The sequence below is a fragment of the Equus przewalskii genome, chromosome 11, assembly GCF_037783145.1.
Source record: "Equus przewalskii isolate Varuska chromosome 11, EquPr2, whole genome shotgun sequence".
Lineage (NCBI taxonomy): Eukaryota > Metazoa > Chordata > Mammalia > Perissodactyla > Equidae > Equus > Equus przewalskii.
In genome coordinates this window covers 14,304,934-14,328,170 of record NC_091841.1, presented here as the reverse complement: position 1 = coordinate 14,328,170, position 23,237 = coordinate 14,304,934, and the positions used below count along the sequence as shown (strand labels likewise).

General features: G+C 34.6%; 1 protein-coding gene and 1 pseudogene across 1 annotated transcript in view; one reads left to right on the top strand and one right to left on the bottom strand.

Annotated features, from left to right (window-relative positions):
* The window catches only part of LOC103562837 (olfactory receptor 4P4-like), a 38,190-nt pseudogene extending 15,026 nt beyond the window's left edge, over positions 1-23,164 (top strand).
* The window catches only part of LOC139074340 (cTAGE family member 2-like), a 624,763-nt gene that overhangs the window by 58,238 nt on the left and 543,288 nt on the right, over positions 1-23,237 (bottom strand). The window lies entirely within an intron of this gene.

Sequence of the window (23,237 nt, the reverse complement as noted above, 5' to 3'; positions counted from 1 at the left end):
ACTCTATTCTTCCTCTGGCTTTGTGTATCTTTAATGAAGTGTCTGTTTAGGTCCTTTGAGCATTTTTGAATCTAGTTGTTCATTTCCTTATTGTTGAGTTTAAAGATTTTTTGTACGTATATTTTTCATAGCAATCCTTTATCAGATGTGTCTTTTGCAAATATTTTCTCCCAGTCTATGGCTATTCTTCTCATTCAGTTGACATTACTTTCACAGAGTTGAAGATTTATTTCTAATGATGTCCACTTTACCAATTTTTTCTTGCATGCATTTTTCCTTTGGTATATGTGTGAAAAGTCATTCCCACATACAGTGTCATCTGGAGTTTCTCCTATGTTACTTTCTAAGAGTTATGTTTTGAGTTTTACAAGTATGTCTATGATTCATTTCTAAATTAATTTTTGGGAATAATGCTATGTCTGACTCTATTCTTTTTCATGTTTTTTCAAGTGGATATATAATTGTTAAACAACCATTTGTTGAAAGGATTATCTTTGCTCCATTGTATTGCCTTAGCTCCTTTATAAAAGATCGATTGACTATATTTGTGTGAGTCCGTCTCAGGTTCTAATCTTTTCCATTGATTTACTTGCATGTTTTTTTGCCAACACTTTGCTGTCTTGATTTCCACTTTATAGTAGTTTTAAAGTAAGGTAGTGTCAGTTCTTTGATTTTGTATTTCTACTTCTATATTGAGTTGGCTATTCTGAGTCTTTGACTGTAGAATTAGTTTGTAAAAATCTACAAAATAATTCTCTGGGATTTTGATTAATATTGTGCTGAAACTATAGATAGGTTTAGGAAGAACTGATATTCTGACAATGTTGAAGTTTCCTTAACCATGAACATTGAATAACTTACCATTTATTTAGTTCTTTGACTTCTTTCACTAGTGTTTCATAGTTTTCCACATATAGATACTGTAAATATTTTAATATATTTATGCCAAAATATTTCATCTTTATGGGATACTAATATAAATTGGAATGTGCCTTTAATTTCAAATTCAACTTGCTCATTGCTGGTATACAGGACAGTGATTGACTTTTGTACATTAATCTATGTCTTGTAATCTCGCTATTAATTACAGGATTTTTTTTCCTGGTCAATTTAGTCATCACAAGTCCATTGTATGCCAAGTTAGCACCTATGTGCATCCCCTTAAACCATACTTAATCTCCAAATAAAGAAAATACAAGGCCATAATTCCACGTAACACAGCGCAACTATCCTGCATACAACTGAAAACACACTAAATCTCCACAGTATTGGAGGTAAAGTTCTTGAGTGGCTTGATTCTCTCTACTTGATATCTTGTAACTTAAATACTATGATGGAAAATTGCCAATACTTAAATTCTATGATATAAAGTGAACGTATCTTATGTTCCATGATAAAGTAATGAGAGGGAAGAAAACTAAGACATTTTTTGATTTATGTATATATTTATATACACATGCAAACATATTAATAAATTAAGGAGAAAATACTCATGCCAACTACAGTTCTCATGTATATAACTGATCACAGAGTTATAGCTGGTATTTATAACTACATTCTGTATTCCATATGCCTTCATAAAGCACCTCAGCTGGTTGTGGTTCTTTGCCTAGTGAGATGACACAGACCTTCATTCCAAAAGTTTCTGGGCCACTAGCACTGTTATTTCTCCCTGGAATAGGTTGTTATAACTTTCCATTGACCTTAATCATAATATATGGTTAAACAAAGAGATGACCTAATGGATCTACAGTATTCCAGACTTATTCTTCCATACTTCCATTGTGGAGTTGTTGTACAATTTCCCATTGGCAGTTAGGGTCAATCATCCCAGCCAGCACACTAACTCCTTTCTTTGCTTTCCGGTTCAAAGGCATGAGGAGTCTAAAGTGGTGACGTGACAGTCTTAACATTCAGCTCAATGGGAACATTGTTGTGTTTTGGTGAAAATATTCCTAGCTTTGGAACTCAAAACTCTATGCAAGTAGAGCACAGTCATGGGAACAGGAAGCAAAAATTTTGCTCATGACTCACCAAAGGTAATAGTGATTGGCGCCACTCCTCTTCCTACCCTTTGATTATACACCATGAATCCTGGCAATGGGAGTCATCACCATATAATGGATGCTGATTCAGAGCATATACAGCCTTCTAGAAGACTCTTGCCACAATCCTGCAAAGTATTGCTACTTAGCTATTACTCTGAATCTCCACATGCCATTTCAACATTCTGTCAAACCAGCCGCTTCAGGCAGGTGGGGAATATGGCAAGACCAGTGAAAATCATGAGCGTGAGTCCATTCTAGCACCTCATTTACTGTGATGTGAGTTCCTTGGTGAGAAGCAATGCTGTGTTCAGTAGCATGATAGTGAATATGGCACTCTGTTAGTCCATCTACGGTAGTTTGGGTAGAAATATTGCATTCAGTGAAGGCAAGTCTGTTACCAGAGTAAGTGTCTATGCCATTGAGAACAAAATGCTGCTCCTTCATGATGAAAGAAGTCCAATGTAATCACCATGCCACCAGGCTGATAACCCTGGGCAATGGTACCATATTGGAACTCAGTATCGGGCCCCATCAAAAATTTATTTTGCATGGTTCAGATGAAAGGTGCATCTCCTGGACCCTCCCAAGGAGGAGGAGGAAGTCTTAAGTGACATATCCACTTTAACATTCCAATCTCCCTAAGCGTTTGAATCTCTTCCTCTATGTTAAACCAAGGTAGGTCTGTCATTTCTAATTTGCTCGCTGTGGGCCACCTTTTGATTATTCATGGATCAGAGAACCTTTTAGAGCCTTTTCTAACACAGCAAGCTGTTGTGTTCAATGTAGAATCTCTGCTTAGTGAGCCAGTTTCAACGTATTTGGCCTAAACAAAATTTATGCATCAACTATTATCCTATACTTTAATATCCATTCCCACAAATATTCCCCAGATTCCTCTCTGTATAAATTACAAAATTCAATTAGCTCTTTTGGAGTGCAATGCACCTCCTCGTGTGTCACACTTTGTACCTTGTGTTTAAGGGCCTGCTGGGACTTGTGTCTAGTTATAGGTCAGGAAATAAAGAGGATGGTGGGGGTGAGTCCTGAGGAGAATCAACATTGTCTTTCATAGAAATTCCCTTGGGGGAAGACATTGCAGTTTCCTCAGGTTGTGCAGTGTTAACCCTCCAGATTGGAAGGGAGAAGACATTTCTACAATGATGGATAGGTCTTTTTCACTAACAAAGAAGACTCATCTTCTCGCTGTACCATCTTCTTAGTTTCCTTATCCATTCAGTGATCTAAGCTAAAATCTGTGTTTCGTCCATAACTCTTCTGTCTCTAATCTTCACCCATTATAAAGTTCTTTTTTATAACTCCTAAATATTTCATGTACCTTTCTCTATCTCTCCATCTTATTTATGGCTCCCTAGGTGCAAACCATCAGATGAGGATTTTTATTGAAGTGATTTATATCAAGAAGGGTTTGAGGGAACCTGACTATGGTAGGGGGAAGAAGGATGTTGTCCCAATGAAAGAATAGCTTCAGCCTGGAAACAAGGGAGCTCTAGACTATACATTGTACTACAGAATTGTTTTCACCTTGAGGCAAGGGGACCAGTCTTTTTTCCCCAATGCCACTCAGTCATTAATCACTGCTTGGCCCTGGGATGATGGGTATAATAACCCAGCAGAGATAGCTTTTATTTTCCTAGGTGCAATTTTCAAGAGAATGAAGGAACTGTGAGCTGTTCGCTGCCAAGACACACAGCAGCTGGGGCCTTGGGGCACTGGACCAGTGAAGGAAATTTGAGCTGGATGCAACATGTCCACCACATTCTGCAGCCTTACTGGCACTAAAAGAGTTCAATCCTCCATCTTTTTAGACTCAAATAATTACAATGACTTTGTAACTAATGTTAGAAAGCAGGCAAGTGCTTTACAGAGTATAACTTTTTTTTAATAAATAGAAATTCCTGTCTAACATCAAAATGTTCTTTTATTTGAGTCATCATTCTTTCTGTTGAGTTAGAAGCCTAAGTTGGTGATATGAGCAATACCAAAAGGCTGTGATGCCTAGAAGGAAATTTGGAAACATTGTGCAATATTTGTTACTTACCACTCATAGGATCAATGACCTATTGCTTTTCTAGCCCTAAAGTAGTTAGACACTATAATGTTAAAGATAACATATTACCATCAACTGTGACAAATAAAAATGAGCAGAATTATTAATTAAAAATTATTAGAATTTAATTATAGATAATGAACTTATATATAGTGTGCTCAGCACAGTCTGTGGCTCAATAAGCAGTAACTAGTTTAATTATTTAACCTTCCTATCATCATGACCTGGCAGTGTCTCATTGCACTTAGAGCATGGTCTGAGAAATTGGTTAGATTCTGATTACTGGCTCTACAATGTATCTGTTTTGATTGACTTCCTCTTTCTCTCAGTTTCCTCCCATATAAAATAGGGATAATAGCCATGCCTGCCTCTTTGTATTGTTACAGTGATTACTGTTCAAAGCCAACATATTTTGTTATTATATTTTTATTGGAAGGAAAGCCTATGAATCCTTATACATGGATGAAACTAGTAAAACTAAGCTCCAATTTGGTAAATTTTTCCAAATATGCAAAAAGTGGTTCTGAGTTAGGTTTTCTAATTTTCTTGCACTTGTTTCTGCTCCCCTCAATGCAACATCTATGATTCATAGCAGTTAATATTTGTCATTATCCCATAAGTGTTCCTTGCTGAGATCTTCCAAAAAGTCATTTTGACCCTTTCCTCAGTTGACTCAATAGTGGTCTGCAGGCACATTTATCTGTCACTTGAAATAGCTTACCTACTGCACAATTTCCTAAGGGCATTTTTCATCTGCACATTTCTCAAGGTATAGAATTAGGAATTTAACATAAGGGTTATCATAGTATAGAATACAGCAACTACTTTAGTAATCAATAAAGTAGCTGCAGATCTCATATACACAAAGATACTGGTCACAAAGAATAAGACAACTACTGTGATATGAGGGACACAGGTGGAGAAGGCTTTGTGCCTTGCATCCAAGCTGTGGGTTCTTAGGGAGCACAAGATAACCACATCGGAAGCCAACAAGAGAAGAAAACTTAAGATACAGGTGTTAGCTCAGGGCAAACCTTCCTCAAGCAAAAGGAGAAGGATTGGCAACAGATGTTGGCTCAGGGCATATCTTCCTGAACAACAAAACCAAAAATGTAATTTAATGATTGTGTAATAAATCCAGTATGACCTACATCTTTTCTAAATGTATAAATCTCTCCAAAACTTAAAAAGTGCTAGTAAAGATGTATTGGGTTCTGTCCATTTCAGGGGAATTTATTTTCTGCTGTGAACTCTGAATTCAACTCAACCTCATGGAAAGTCAGAACAATTTCACAGAATTTGTTTTCGTGGAGCTGTAAGGAAATAAGCAAATAGAGCTAGTGTCCTTTGTCTTGTTCCTGCTCTGTTACCTGGAACTCTTAATGGTGAAATTCAACATCCACAAATCAAACAATGTGATACACCACATTAACAGAATAAGCAATAACAATCACATGATGATCTTCATAGATAAAGAGAAAGCATTTGACAAGATACAACATCTATTTATGGTAAAAACTCTCAATAAAAGAGTACAGAAGGAAAATACCTCAACATAATACAGGGCATATATAACAAAGCCACAGCCAACATCACACCAATGGTGAAAAAATTAAAGTCATCCTTTGAGGACAGGAACAAGACAAAGATACCCATTCTTGCCACTCGTATTCAACATAGTACTGGAGGTTTTGGCCAGAACAATTAGGCAAGAAAAATAAAAAAAATAAATCCAAACTGGAATGGAAGAAACAAAACTCTCACTGCTTGCAGCTAAACTGATTCTATATAGATAAAATTCTAAATAATTCATCAGAAATCTATTAGAAAAAATCAACAACTATAGCAAAGTTGCAGGATACAAAATCAACTTACAAAAATCAGTTGCAATTCTATACCTTAACAACAAATTAGCTGAAAGAGAATGCAAGAATACAATCCAATTTATAGTCACAAGAAAAAAAGAATGAAATATCTAGGGAAATGTCTAGGACTAAATTTAACCAAAAAGGTGAAATATATATACAATGAAAACTATAAGACACTATTGAAAGAATTTGAAGATGATATGAAGAATTGGAAAGGTATTTGATGTTCATGGATTGGAAGAATAAACCTAGTTAGAATGTCCGTAGTACGTAGAAGAATCTTCAAATTCAATGCAATCCTAATCAGAATCTCAACAACATTCTCCATGGAAATAGAACAAAAAAACTTGAAATTTATATGGAACAACAAGACCTCGAATAACCAAAGGAATCCTGAGGAAAAAAAGCAAAGCTGGAGACATCACAATACTCGACTTCAAAATATACTACAAAACTATAGCAATCAAAACATCATGGCATTGGCACAAAACAGACACATACATTAATGGAACAGAATTGAGAAACTAGAAATAAAACCACACATCTATGGACAGCTAATCTTCAATGATGAGCCAAGAACGTAAGAGGGTGAAAAGAAATCCTCCTCAGTAAATAGTTTGGGGGAAACTGAACAGCCACATGCAAAAGTGCGAAAATAGACCAGTATCTTGCACCACGTACAAAAATTAACTCAAAATGGATTAAAGACTTGAATGTAAGACATGAAACCATAAAACTCCTGGAGAAGAAAATAGGCAGTACACTCTTTGAAAGAGGTCTTAGCAGTGTCTTTTCAAATACAATGTTTACTAAGACAAGTAAACAAAATTTTAAAAAAATGAGCAAATGTTACTACATCAGACTAAAGAGCTTCTGCAAGGCAAAGAAAACCACGAAGAAAATGAAAAGACAACCCATCAAGTGTGAGAAAATAATTGCAAATCGTATATCTGACAAGAGGTTAATCTCCAAAATATATAAATAAGTCATACAACTCAACAGCAAACAACCCAATAAAAAATGTGCAGGACAGGGGCTGGCCCGGTGGTGCAGCAGTTAAATTCGCACATTCCACTTCAGCAGCCGAAGGTTTGCCAGTTCGGATGCTGGGTGTGGACCTATGCACCGCTTGTCAAGCCATGCTGTGGTAAGCATACAACCTATAAAGTAGAGGAAGATGGGCAGGAATGTTAGCTCAGGGCCAGTCTTCCTCAGCAAAAAAGGAGGATGACTGGTGGCAAATGTTAGCTCAGGGCTAATCTTCCTCAAAAAGAAAAAAATGGGCAGAGGATATGAACAGATATTTTTCCAAAGAAGATATACAGATGGCCAGAAGACACATGAAAAGATGTTCAATATCACTAATTGTTAGGGAAATGCAAATCAAAACTACTGTAAGATGTCACCTAACCCTGGTCTGAATGGCTATAATTTCCAAGACAAAAAATAACAAATGTTGGAGGATGTGGAGAAAAGGGAATGCTCATACAATTCTGGCGGGAATGCTAACTGGCGCAGCCACTGTGGAAAACACTATGGAGTTTTCTCAAAAAATTAAAAATAGAAATACCATAATGATCCAGCTGTCCCACTACTGGGACAAGTTCTAAAGAACTTCAAATCAACAGTCCAGAAAACCATCTGCACCCCTATGTTCATTGCGGCATTACTTACAACAGCAAAGACATGGAAGAAAGCCAAGTGCCCATTAACTGATGAATGGATAAAGAAGATATGGTATGTATATATACAGTGGAATACTACTCAGCCACAAAAGGACAAAATTGCCCCATTTGCAACAAGATGGATGGACCTTGAGGGCATGATTTTAAGCTAAATAAGCCAGACAGAGAAACACAAACATCACATGATCTCATTCATAGGTGGAAGGCAAACAAACACATGGACAAATAGATTAGTGTTTATCAGAGCAGAAGGGGACCAAGGGTGAGCAAAAAGGGTGAAGGGGAACTTATATATGGTGACCGATAAAAATTAGGCTATTGGTATTGAGCACGATGCAGTATATACTGAACTGACATATACTAATGTACACCTGAAATTTCACAAAGTTATAAACAATTATAACCTCAATAAAATAAAAAAAAGTATTAAATTCAAGAAAGATCTGGTCATCCACTGAGGGTGGTAGACATTTTCTAGAAAAATAAGGTCAAAGTCACATAAAAGGGGCTGCCTTAGTGGCATAGTCATTAAGTTTGCACACTCCACTTCAGCAGCCCAAGATTCACAGGTTCAGATTGTGGGCATAGACCTACATACCACTCAGGAAGCCACGTTGTGATGGCATCCTTCACACAAAATAGACGAAGATTGGCACAGATGTTAGCTCAGTGACAATCTTCCTCAAGGAAAAAGAGGGAGACTTACAACAGATGTTAGTTAGCTCAGGGCCAATCTTCCTCACCAAAATAATAATAAATAATAACAATAATAATAATGATGTCACTTAAGAATTCTGCCTATTTTATTGAATGATTACACATAAAAAAGGATATATTATTACAAATCTAGGGAGATGGTCCATAAATATTGACCACAAAGAATTTTAATTCTGATAAAGACATCATGATGAGAAGGGTTCTTACAGATAAATAAGGCTCATTCCCTCAGTCTACAGGCAGAAAACTTATGATCCAAGAGTACACGAGGTCTCAATTGTAAGAAGTGGCAGCATTAATGTATGAACCCAAGTATTTTTTCTCCTATTTTTCTGACATAATCAATTGCTGAGGACGCAATTTCACTATTCGTGCTTGAGGGACCAAGAAATATATTGCTTCCTACAGAAGTATGTGAATTGTACATTAGTTACTTTCTCATGCTGGCTTATCTATGTCAGAATCCTCAACTGATTTGGTCTGTGGTTTTTCATAGCTACTTTAGCCTAACTTACAGTTCTATGTTTCCATTTACACATTTTCCATTTAAATTTGAGTGGCTAAAGTGGAACAATTATTAATTCAGAAGATGCCCTGTTTTTTTCTGGAAGATTCGGAAATGAATGCAAACTTCAGAGTTGGGATAATGTTAATGTTAAATTTTTCTTGTTTCTCCAGGTTTTCCCTTTTGAGAGGAAGTGTAATGGAATGGTTATAAATGCAGGCACTAGAGTCAGAAAACTCAATTTAAACCCTAGTATGCTATGAACTAGTTATGCTATTATGTAAAGTTCCTTAACATCTATAAACCTAAAGTAATTTTAAGCTATTTTTCGTGTATATTAATTTTAATACAGTAATCATATCATGTGTGCATATTTTATTCTTTTAAAAGATCTTTCTCATCTCTGATCAAAGTTCAGTCTCAGAGTCAGTCTGAATTATATAAAGCAGGCTATATTTTCCAAAGCTTCAAATGAAGACAACACTTTTTAAAATAAATTAACTGAGCTGAAAAAGTCATTTCTGAAGTTAGAGGCTAAATTAAGACATGTAACCAGGGACCACCTCAAAACTGTAATGAATGATTAGATTGTAGAAATAATTATTTTAAATCATTAAAATCTGTGGTAGATAACCGTGGTAGTCCTATGTCTGTGAGGAAGTTGAATCAAGGAGAATTGCCAGGTAGACAATTAAGCATAGCTGTAGCCTACAGAATCAAGACAACTAGAGATTCAAGTAATATTTTTAGTAAACTCATAATAAATGCAGAAAGATTTATGCATTTGTTTTGCTTGACAACATTCTCAGCTTTCCTTAGTGACTTAAAATGATGTAAAAGCCTTCATATGCTTGAGGGGGATAGGGAACATACTTCAGATATGTTTAATGAATAATTCAAGCCAGTAGTTTATTCAGCATTATTGTTTTACTCAAAGCAAATAAACATCTTTTTTACTTATTGGTTAATATTTCTATAGTCTGATTTTGGAAATCATCAGAAACCATTTCTCAATAATTTATCCTTAAACTAATTCAAGTTCCTAAATTTCCACTATGGAAATGGATACCTTTTTTGAAAAAAGAAAATTCTATCTCCATTATGATGTGATTACTCATTGTGTGGGTAACAATATTAATCGCTTATAAGGAAGAGTTGAGGAGGAAATTTAAATAAGAATTGATTGAAAAGTCAGCTATCAGTTTAGGGAAGAGCATATATACTATAAAAGTACAGACACAAAGACATCTGGTAAGAATTGATCCTAAAATTTTTTATTTAAAATTATAAAATTATTTCATGGAACACATTACTAGTAAATCAGTGTCATTGTCTCAACACTATCCAAGACATTATTGTAGATTGGTCAAAGGCATTCCTGTTGACTAAGGTAACATTGATCACAATTTCCCAGAAGACAACGGAAATCAGCTAGTATTTGGTCTCACAGAGTCTTATTAAAGAGTCACTTTAATTGAATACCTTATGTTTATTGTCTGAGACACTTAAAAAAGGAGTATTCAACCTAATTAGTTCCTTGAATATAATATGATCATCACCCTTCTCAAGATACATTTGTAAATATGGACTCATGAATTATATCATTTCAGGTTATTTATGTATTCTATCTCTTCTGAACCAGGGATAAAAGCAGCAATGTCACTGTATTTCTTCTCTTAGGACTTTCCAAATTAAGAATGTTGAAATTCTCTGCTTCATATTATTTTTATTTTGCCACATTGCTATTTGGATAGGAAACATGCTTATAATGATTTATCTTATATGCTCTAGGCTAATTGACCAATCCGTGTATTTTTTCCTTAATTACCTCTCACTCTCTGACCTTTGATACCCAGCCACTGTGACACCCAAACTAATGGCTGACTTACTGTCAGAAAGGAAGAACCTTTCCTATAGCAACTGCATGACACAGTTCTTTACCACCCACTTCTTTGGAGTCATTGAGAGCTTTATCCTCACAGGGCTGGCCTATGACCACTTTACGGCCATCTGCAAGCCCCTGCACTACACCATCATCGTGAGCAGACAAATGTGTAATGCAGTCATCAGAGCCTGCTGTACTGGAAGATTTATACACTCTGCCAGTCAGTTTCTTCTTATCGTCTTCTTACCGTTCTGTGGTCCCGATCAGAAAGATCACTGTTTCTGTGATGTGTATCCTTTGCTGAAATTGGCCTGTTCTAATACACAAGTCATAGGTATCTTGGTCATTGCTAATTCAGTGTTAATTGCTTTTGTGACTTTTGTTGTCTTATTTTTTATATGGTACCACAGCAGCGCATATTCTGTCAAGAGCCACAGCAAATCTCTTTCTACTTGCAGTTCTCAGGTAACAGTTGTAGTCTCATTTTTTGCACCTGTTATTCATTTATGTTAGATTAGCTACAACTTTACCAGAAGATAAAATACATGACATTTTTTACACTATCATTGTTGCCTCTTAAACCCTCTGATCTACACATTGAGAAACATAGAGGTGAAGAATGTCTTGAGGAAAGTTAGGTGTCATCACATACTTGGAAGGAAAGTAACTTTCCAGAAGCTTTTCTGCTTTTCATATCATGCTTCAATGAGACCAGGATTGTGAATAAGATCCATTCTCAACATCTTCCTGGCCTTACTTCTTGGGGAGATAATTGGGCAAACAAGAAGTACATACCCTCTTTCGTTTTATGCTTCTGTAGTGACACCTCATCAACAAATTACTCATACTCTTCTCCATCTCACTTAACATTAAGAATTGTGCTCATATGATATGAATTAGCCAGATGATATCATAAAAATCAAGGATTATATCACCTATTTGTCATTGTATTGAAAGGAAGATAAAACAGATTATGCATTTTTCACACCTTATAATGTTAAAAAGCTGAACAAAATATTGCCTTCATTTTTTAAACATTTTTCTCAATGATAAATACAGAAAATTGCACGTGTAGTACATGTACACCTCATAAATTATCACAAACTGAGCAATATTGCATGATCAGCAACCAACTTAAGTGAAATTACCAATATACCTGAAGTCCTCCTCATTTCTGTTTCTAATCACCACCTCCCAAAGGTAAGCAATGTGTTCATTTCTAAATCCATTAGTCTTACATATTGTTGCATTTTATAGAAAAATATTGATACAGAATGTACTCTTTAGTGTCTGTCATCTCATTACCACATTTGTGAGATTCATTCCTCATGTTTTGTATATTTTCTGAATGTTTTCATTGATCTCTAGTATCTCACTGTGTGACTATGTAACAATTAATTTATCCATTCTCTTGTTGCTAGACATTGTGTAGTTTCCCATTTAATGACATTATGAGTAGCACTGCTTTGAACATTTTAGAATATCTTTTTCAGTGAACATATGTCTGCTATTGTTTTTTAGCATGCAAGTAGGACAAAATTTTGAGATAGTGGTTGTATACTTGCATTAATAGCCTTTCCTAACATATTACTGACACTAAAGAAAATAAGCTAAATAAAAAATAATCATCAATAAAAAAAACACTAGAGTGAAAGCAATAGAAGGTTTAGAAATATATGAAACTTCTGGTACTTCTAGGATCCCTTCAATGGGGTATGTGATATGCTGATTAATGCAATCCAACCTGTCAATCATAGATAAAAAGAAGAAAGCTCTTAGAAGGATAGTTTATACAATGGCATTAAGAAAAACTGAAAGGAATAGAGCATTATGTTACAAGATTAACACATTGGTAATTACAATTGGGCAATTTTAATAAATAGGATAGTCACTGGAGCATGCAAAACAGAAAATTCTTTAGCCCCCAAAGAGAAAAAAGTATATTTTGCTGGACTACCAATAAGGGCAGTGGTTCCACATAGCAAAGGTATGCTATAAGTACATGCTAATGCTGGATTGCCACACACAAACACACACACATATATGTGGACAAAGAGGCAGTACAGAAAATAAGGTCTTCCAAGGGTTTCTATTTCTCGCATAGTTGGAATAAACATGCCAGAATAGAAAATGAAAAATGAAGGAGAAAAATATCTAATTTTGTGTAAAAGTATATGATCAGAGCAAAAATTACTGATATAGGAGGAAATTAGGTTTGAAACAGATATTGTAGAGTATATCATATAATGACTGCCTGTATGAATATGTTTATTATATAAAAATAAAAACTAATCTTAAAAGCATGACCTAAGAATATGAATCTCAATATTGTCCAAGGTGTTAAGAAACAAGATAATTTAAGAACTAAAAAGACTATTTTAATTAGAAACTCGATTGATAAACTAGAGTAGCTATATCTTAAGAAAGATTCAGTGAATGGAATGTTAGATATTAACAAATTACCAGAGCACCGAAAGAGAGTCAATGAAATGGAAAAAATTAAAGAGATATTAAGAGATTACGAATGAAGTGAAAAGGAATGGCATATATCTATCAGACTCCAGGGTTTGAGTAATAGTGAGAAAAAATATTTAAAGAGATAATAAATGGTAATTTTCCAGAAGTGAGGAAAATAATCTTTAGAAAGTATTCACAGGAAAGAAAAAGAGTTGCTTTTTAAAAAAAGTTATAAAAACACAACTATCAATGTATAATAATTTAAATTGTAGAAAGAGTAGAAGACTGTGGAAAATAGATGAAATGATGAAAGTACTAAAAGAAAAATATCATCCTTGACTTCTATATATTTTCAAGAAGAAGGTTAAAATGAGAAATATTCAGTACAATAAAACTACAGAAAACAACAATAAAAAACAGCCAAGAGTTTACTACAAACCTAGTGTCACTAAAAAAAGTTGTAAAGAATGTTTCATAAGAAGAGAAGATGTCTAAAATGGAAGATAGGAGATTTCAGAAAGAATGAGGAATGAGGAAAGTGGTAGTCTTATATGTAAATGTAGAAATTGTACGAAAAATCACAGTCTTGTCTATTATGTAAGGTAAAATATAGAAAAGAGAAGAAAAATTCTGATCCACAAAATCATGAAGTTGTAAGTGAATGATCAGGAAAAAAGTGTTCTAAGTATGATGTACTATTCAGCAATGGGGTAAACTTTAATTAAATTCAGATTTGCTAATGTTAATGTACAGCCATGATTTCCTACAGCCAGAATAGTAGGGAAAATTTAGGTACGTAGAAAGGTAGACAGATAGAGAGAGAGACAGATGGAGAGGCAAATAAAATGTATTGGAGGAATGAAAGGAGGTCAATCTAATTAAAAGGCAAGAAAAGAGGGAGGAAATAGACAAATTGGGAAAAGTTGAAAGCAAAAAAAAATCATAGAAGTCAATTCAAATACATAAGCAAAACAAAATCAAAACAATGGACTAATACTCGAGTGGGAAAACCACGATTATCATGATGGATTAGAATATAGTAATGTGGTTTTACAAAAGATGCAGCTGAACAACGAGGCATGAAATTATTGAAAAATAAACCATGAGAAAGAGAGAGCAGGCAAGTGTGTCTGCATCTGAAGCAGCGGTCTCTCTCTACATACACACACATATGAGAAAAAATAGGCTTGAAGGCAAGAGTCATTAGCAATTCTTAAAATTATTAAATATCGATAGAATTTGCAACCTGGGAACTTTTACATATTCTAAATTTGTATGGGTATAAAAGGGCATAGAGAATTTGATCCAAAACAATAGGCAGCACTGAAGCTGAGTGCATATGTATTATTTAAAACAATTCATCATATTTTATTGCACATATTAATTCTCAATGAGTGTCAAAGAATCTGCACCACGCAGAACAAATTTTCTAATGACAATTCAAGAAAAGTAGGAATCAATCACAAAAAAGTAACTTTTAATCACAAATACATGGTAATTTACTTATAAGACTACTAAGCCACAGAGGAAATCATAATAGAAAGCAGAGAATATTTGGAGATAAAATTAATAAAAATAGCATTTATCAAAAAAAGTACACATAGGCCGGCCCATGGTATCGTGGTTAAGTTTTTGTGTTCCACTTTGGTGGCCTGGGGTTCACAGGTTCAGATCCCAGGCATGGACATACACACCACTCATCAAGCCATGCTGTGGCGGCATCCTGCAAAAAAAAAAAAAGTATGGCTGCCTAGAAGTAAATTTCTGGGTTTAAATTCTTAATGTGGTAAAGGAGAAAAATACTTTATCATCTCAACAGACGATTTATTAAAACTTAACTGCAAAATTAATTCAAAAATATGACCTGTAAAAATTTTGCAACAGACATTATGTTCAATGGTAAAATACTAAAAGTTATTCCTTTGGAATCAAGAACAAGAAATGAAACTTATCGTCACCAGTTCAAGTAAATGGTATGTAAAATTATACTGAAGGTCCTAGCCAACACAAGACAAACAAAAAACAAAAAGTAAGTTGTAAGTATTCAATCAGATATGAATGGGACACTGTTTTTACAGATCTTACGGAAATTATTAGTCATAAGGGAATATTATGAATAACTCTGTGCTAAAATTGAAATGATAGACAATGTCACCTTTAGGTGAGCTTTTGGAGAATTGGAACTCTCATACCTTGATGGTGGAAATGTAAAATGGCACAACAAATTTTGAAAATCATTTGGCAGTTTCTTAAAAAGTTAGCATACGCCTACCATGTGATCCAGCAATTTCACTCCTAGGCGTCTATCCAAGAGGGATGAAAACATATGTCCACAACAAGACTTGTACATTATTCATTACAACCATAGAATGAAAACAATTCAGATGTCCACTAACTGGTGAATGAATATACAACTGTGGCACATCCATACAATGGAATACTATTCAGTAATAAATAGCAATAGATTACCAATAATGCAAAAATATCATGAACCTCTAAAACACTGTGATAAAGGAGTAAGGTAAGCAAATGTATATTTGGCTACTGTGGAGCAAATTTCCTCAAAGCGTAGGCATAAAATAGATGACTTCTACAACACATATAAGCAGATTTCTTTAGCAACTTTTTTTTTTTTTTTTTGAGGAAGATTAGCCCTGACCTAACATCTGATGCCAATCCTCTTCTTTTTGCCGAGGAAGCCTGGCCCTAAGCTAACATCAGTGCCGATCTTCCTCTCCTTTATATGTGGGACGCCTACCACAGCATGGCTTGTCAAGCAGTGCCATGTCCGCACCTGGGTTCCAAACCGGAGAACCCTGGGCTGCCGAAGCAGAAGGTGCGAACTTAACCTCTGTGCCACCGGGATGTTCCCTGTTTACTCTTGAATCAGATCAGGTGAAAAGAAATTGTATTTGCAGTCAAAAAACCAGAGCACATGTCTGTGGAATGAATACATACTTTTCTGTGGGTTCAAGATAGATATCTAACACTTGATCCCCCTTGCAAAACAATAGGATTTATTCCAGAAATGCAATCCTGAAGTTATTTTCAGAGATTAATCTAGCTTTATTTGAATCACTGGTTTATATATAGTCTTGTGTTTCATCTCAGATGTATGTGCCGGAAAAGAGAGAGCACATTGACTACCAAATGTGAGAAATATGTGAAATATATATTTTCATAAGGGGCCAAAATTAACTTGAAACCATCTCAGGGGTAATAACCTTGATATATTTTTTTATTTGGGCTAATTAGCATGTTGTTTATCATTTATTCTTTTTAATTCTTATTGTAAGGCTATAAATTTAACTGAGGTATAAATATTTGAGTAAAAGTAAGAACTGTTTAGGTGATGCTTACTTTTAATTGTACATTGCAAGCTGAGTTGTAGCAGGAGATAACGTCATTAAAATTTGAAATTTTCAAGTTATCAGTGAACTTTGAGCATCGAATCTCTAGAAAACTTCCACCTTTCAAATGATCATCCTCCTGAAATAAATTAGATTTACCAGAATCAGCAAAGGTAAGTCAATGATATGGAAAGGAAACTGTTTTGTGGTTATGTACGAGGTACCATTCTAGGAAACTTCAGATCATAATCTCGTGTAATCTTCATTATTTTCTTTACTTATGTATCAGTATTGTAATTTTATATATGAAGATTCAGAGGCTTAGACAGAATAAATGGCCTTCCCAAAGGATTTTGGAGAAACTAAAAACAGCTCACTTCACTCTTTATTACTAAAACTTTATGGAAAGTAAAATGCTTAAAACAATCATTGGGAGTAAAGTTTGGCAATTGTCTAAATTTATACTGGATGACAGATGTTTATCTTCTACTAAATGACTAAAAAATTTAGCTTTCTGGCAGATGATATATAAACCCAAATATTAAAAATGGTGGTGAAAAATTACCCAGGCAAGAGGAGATATTATTTCACCTAACAGTAAATGTGTGCATGGTGGGAACGTCTAAGGACTGATGGTCTATCTTCTTGGATGTTTCATGCTACAACTGTTACATGGACTGAGTTTAAATCAACATAGTTTGTTCTCCACTTTATTTTACACTCTTCAGCTTGTCTAATTCTTTTGATACTGCCTTTATAAAAAACACTTGCACATTCATTATTTATGAGTTTAATGTTTTGAAAGTTTTTCTTTAGTCAAAAAAGGTCAATTTCTTCCTTGACTATTATTCCATCACTTCAGTTTATTCATTACATTAATTTTGTTATTGCCAGCATCTGTAGCAATATGTAATTGACAGTTAACTATTAATTTCCTTAACAATATTGAATTAAAAGCAAATAGTTAACTCCTTAACTGTACAGGCTGAGACATTAAAAACTACTGTGGTCAAGCTGGAGGTAAAGACGTTACACAATAATTTGAAATCAAAGAGTTGCTAGTCTAAACGTTCATTTTTATAACTGTAAAGTTATGTTTTCACAGTGTTCTAGCACTATCACTTTTTGTGCTGTCTTGTAAGGAATTTGAAATATAGATTCAAATAGTTCCTACCACTGCTGTCCTCCGTGATTTCTTAACCCCTCTGTTTTCATCCAAAGGAGGCAGCACTAGATGGTAAAAATCAGATCCATCTTCAATGAGCCACTCTTTATTAGCTCTCCGATTTAGGAAATTGATTCAGTTAAGTTTGATCAAATTCTCTTCTATTATTAAGTCTTTCTAATAACTAGCCTCCTTCTTATTTAGTAATTTTCTTTAAATCAATTCATTTTTATACAAACTTATTAAAAGGGAAGTTACATATCATTTTCATATGGCAGACGTCACTTGTAATTGTAATTGTGATGACATATACATAATGAATCAGATGAAATTAATATATGTTTATTTAGGTACCATGATCTGTGGATAATCTGAGGATGAGACTTGTCTTTTGTTAAAAATGGAGATTAGCAAGTCTTAGATACTAAAGATATAATATGCCAAATCAAAACCTTCTCCCTCATGTAATCAGATATGTGAAACTACAGATGTACTAAAAATAATATGTTTTATGGCCATGTCTTTTTGTTAGCTAAAATCATTTCAAATATTATCAGTAATAAAGCTACATGGTTTGGGAAATGCCGGATTTCTTGATCTCTATATAGCTTTGCAACACAAATGCTGTCTTAAAAATGAAGTGTCTGTGGTACCTGGATATGGCCTCCATACCTGATCTCGGAGAAAGGCAGAAAGACCTTCTGGATTCCATATAATCCCTCATAAGTGGGGCGAATAACACTTGGGTGGAATTCCCTTGTGTAGTACACTCTTTCCAGTGTTATTTATTTTATGTCTTAAAATCATACAGAAGATGATGTATGCAAATTCATAGATCAGTCACTAATTCATTCAACAAATAATAGTTGAATACGCACTGACCATAAAGTATGCTTTATTATTGTTTTAACACCATCTTTTACTGGCTTTTAGTGTCTACACAGTAAAAATACAAATAGATAAAATATATAAAAGGAGCAGAATTCAAACATAGCTGTGCAATTCAAGCAGTTTTTTTCCCCTTGCCTATTATACCACTAATTTTAACAAATGTTCAGTTTACCATAAAACTATTAACATTAATACTTAAAAGGTAAATAGGAGAGATGCATACATTACATAATTATTTTTATAATATCAACCATTCTCAAACATTCTAGTTATGTTTTCCAGTTATTTGGTTTTTATCATAATATTGGTTCCCAGGTTCATGATGTTTCTTTCCTGTGGTGAAGAAAGTCATCTGGTTTGCAAAGTATTTGTCCACTCAAGTGGTCATCCCACATATAAAGTAGAGGAAGATGGGCGTGGATGTTAGCTCAGGGCCAGTCTTCCTCAGCAAAAAGAGGAGGGCTGGCAGTAGTTAGCTCAGGGCTAATCTGCCTCAAAAAAAAAAAAAAAAGTAAGAAGGGGAGACATGGAAACATATTATTGTAAAGCTATTATATGATACATAAAGTGATAGAATATCACATGTGGCTCTGATAAGCTTAAGTTGTAACTATAAACACCAAAACACCCACTAAAATAACAAAACAAAGAGTGATAGACAATAAAGAAAATAAAACAAAATCATAAGAATACCAAATTGATTCAAGGGAAAGGAGACAAAGGAAAAAGAGAAAAACAAATAGGATTAATAGAAAAGTATTGCAAGATGATAGATTTAAACCCAACATTATCCATAATCTCATAAAGTGAAAATGGTCTAAGCAGTACAATTAAAAGTCAGGATACAAAAAACAGAACCCTAATATATTCTGGATATAGAATATGATAGAATGTGCATTTATATATGAAGGTATAAATAGGTTAGAGGTAAGAGGATGGAAAAGATAAATAATGCTAACACAAGTGAAAAGAAGCATAGAGAGACTTTTTAATTATCAGACAAAAAATAATTGAGTAAATATTACCAAGGATAAAAAGTTTCATATCATAATGACAAAAGAGTCAGCTAATCAAGGAGACAAGACATAAGTATCTAAGTGTTTATTACCCTAATAACAGTACTTCAAAATATATGAAACAACAATTTATGGAATCTTAAAGACAAATTCACAATATAGCTGATATTTTGGTACTCATCTGTCAAAAATTAATGGATCAAGTAGACAGCAAGTCAACAAATTTATAGCATACTTGAGTAAACTACCAACTGACGAGTTAATTGTCTTTATAAGATACTTCCTCTAACCGTAGCGGAACATGAATCCTTGATAAGTATACTCAGAACATTTACCAAAATATATCATATTCTGGGCCATAAAACAAATCTCAATAAATTTATGATGACTGTAGTCTTTTAAAGTATGTTCTTTGACCACAATGGAATCAAATTAGAAATATCAGAAGGAAATCTAGGAAATTATAAAACACACTTCTGAATAACCCTGTGGGTCAAGAAGAATTCAAAAGAGAAATTAGAAAGTATTTCATACGGATGAAAATGGAAACAAAATATATCAGAGTTTGTGGGATCCTACCAAGCAGTACTTAGAGGGAAATTGATCACACTAAACATACGTATTGGAAAAGAAGAAAAGTTTCAAATTACTGTCCTCAGACTCCAATTTAAGATTAAAAAGAAAGCAAATTAAACCAGAGTGAGAAGAAAGTAAATAATAAAAATCAAACTGAAAGTCAATGAAAAACAAAAGAGACAAACAAGCAAAAATGAAAGCAAAAAATATCTATTTGGGAAATTCAATCAATTTGGTAAACCTCTAGTCAGATTGATCAGGAGTAGAGACAGAAGATAGATATTGCCTATATCAAGATTGAGAGACTTGACATCACTACACATTTTGCAGATATTGAAACAACTTTATGTCTACAAGTTTGACAATTCAGATGAAAAATTTTTAAGTGGTTCAAAGATTTGAAAAGCTACTTCACAAAAGAAGTTATTTGAATGCCAAGCAAGTTCGTGAAATTTTTTTCAACATAATTAGTCATTTATGAATACATATTAAAGTCACAATGAGATACCAGTTCATAGCTTTTAGAATAGCTAAAATTAAGAAGATTGATATACCAAGTGGAAGAGAAAGACGGACATTCACAAACTTCTTGTGGGATGTAAACTAGTACAACCACTTTATAAAAATTGTTTGGTGGTTTCTTAAAATTTAAACATACATCTACATATGACCAGCCATTCTACTCCTAAATATTTACCTGACAGAACTGAAAGTGTACGTCCCTCACAGAAACTTGTACATGAATGTTTATAGAAATTTTATTTGTAGTAGCCAAAAACTGGAAAAACCTCAAATGTTGATCAAGAGCAGAATGGATAAATAATAGAATTTGCATACAGTGCTACTCAGCAATAAAAATGAATAGGCTATTGGTGCATGCAACAACAATGAATTTATCTCAAAATAATTATGCTGAAAGAAATTAGCAAACATAGAATATACTGTATGATTAAATTTATGTAAAAATCTAGAGAACACAATCTAATCTATAGAGACAGAAAGCAAATCAAGAGTTGCCTGGGAAGAGCCACTCAGTATTGGACAGGAGAGAGAATTATAACGAATAAGTGGAAACTTTTCAGCGTGATGGACCCTCAGTATCTTGATTATGGTGATGGTTTCATAGGTGTATTCATGTCAAAACATCAAATTGTACACTTTAAATATGTGTAGTTGATTGTATGTCAACTATACTTCAATAAAAGTATTAAAAGTAATTTAGGATTAAAGAAGTGTACCCAGAGAATGAACTTGGAAGAGGAGACCCCCTCCCTAAAATTGGGATTCAGACTTTGTTGAAGTTGCATTCGCAGCCTCAGCCAGAACTGTCACAGCTGCCAAGAAAGCAGGAAGTGCCTTTAGAATGCAGGGCAACTCAGGCTGGCAGGAGGTTATGCATGAGTTAAGTTCAGAGAACAAGCTCAATGCAGGGCTTTGTGAGGCTTGGGATGTACAATAGGGCCCCTTAGGGAAGATCCTAAAAAGAAATCTTTCTTGGATGGAGGCTGGCAGATGCTAACAGATGAGTACTCATATATAATTGGGCTTTGGGAGCCTTGCAGTGGACAGGGAGCAGCAAAACCTGGGGTGAAATGTCTACTTCTGGAAGGTCAGCAGGGTGCAGTGAGATGATCAAATTTGCCCTGGGCTCTGAGCTTGCTGAGGAATTTCATGCTTGGGTAGAGTGTTTTGGACGTGGAACAGGATCCAGAAGAAATCAAAACAAAAGCAGCAGAACCAGGAGGAAAGACCAATCCTCCTGCAATTTAACCTCAGTGCCTTATACAGATAGGCTCCAGAGCATGCTCTATGCAACTCCGATACTACTAAACAAGCAATGAAAGGAAGGAATAGAGTTGGGAGGCAATAAATTAACTGGTTCACCAAACAGAGCTCAACATTGAAAAATAATCTCTTTTATTAACACATTTTCTTAATTTTCTGCATGGTCAGAGAGTGTCAGCAATTTTTCTTATCCTTGTCTGAAGTTTACATATGAATGATTATTAAAATTCTCTTTGGCTTCACAATTGACTACAGGATTTCACTCAGCTACTATTGCTTTAGCCCAGAATTATTTACATACAAATATGGATTAGTGAAATTGCCACTTTACTGGGCTCATCATCGCTGACATTTATAAAGTGAATGATTTGGGTTCAATGACCTGAAAGCTAAAAGAGTTCTCTGATTCCAAGTCCATTTTTATTCCTGAATAAAGTTTTCAGCATATTAAGGAGGAAAATCAATTGTTTTTCTTCTGAAAATATCTTTTCACACCAAACCTTTCTCATGGCCTTTTTCATCTCTGTATTTCTCAGGGTATAGATTAATGGATTGAACATAGGAGCGATGATGGTATAAAATAGAGCAAATATTTTGTCCTCAAGTTTAGTGGTAGGGGCTCTAAGGTAGGCAAAGATCGAAGGCCCAAAAAATAAGACAACTACAGTGATATGAAACCCACAGGTAGAGAGGGTTTTGTGCCTTCCCTCTGCTGACGATTTCCTAAGGTGAATAATATAATGACATAAGACCCAAACAAGAGAACAAAGGTTACTAAGGCGACCATTCCTGAATTGGCAGCCACAAGGACACCAGTGATGTAGGTATCAGTACAGGCAACTTTCAGAAAAGGAAAAATATCACGATAGTAGTGATCGATTTAGTTAGGACCTCAGAAGGCCAGCCCGATAAAACTGAGAAAAGGAATGGACAGTCCCACTAGCCCAGGCAGCCAAGACTAGGAGATTGCATCTTGTCCTGTTCATGACGATCAGGTATTGGAGAGGTTTGCAGACGGCAACACAGCAATCAAAGGTCATGACTGTAAGGATGAAGACCTCAACAATGCAAAAGAAGTCCATGAAAAAGACCTGCAAAATGTGATTACTGTTGGAGATGTTTTTTTCTTCCCAGTAGCAGGTCATTGATTAGTTTAGGTGGCACAAAGGAGGTAGCGGAGATGTCCACATAGGATAAGTGACTGAGGAATAGTACATTGGT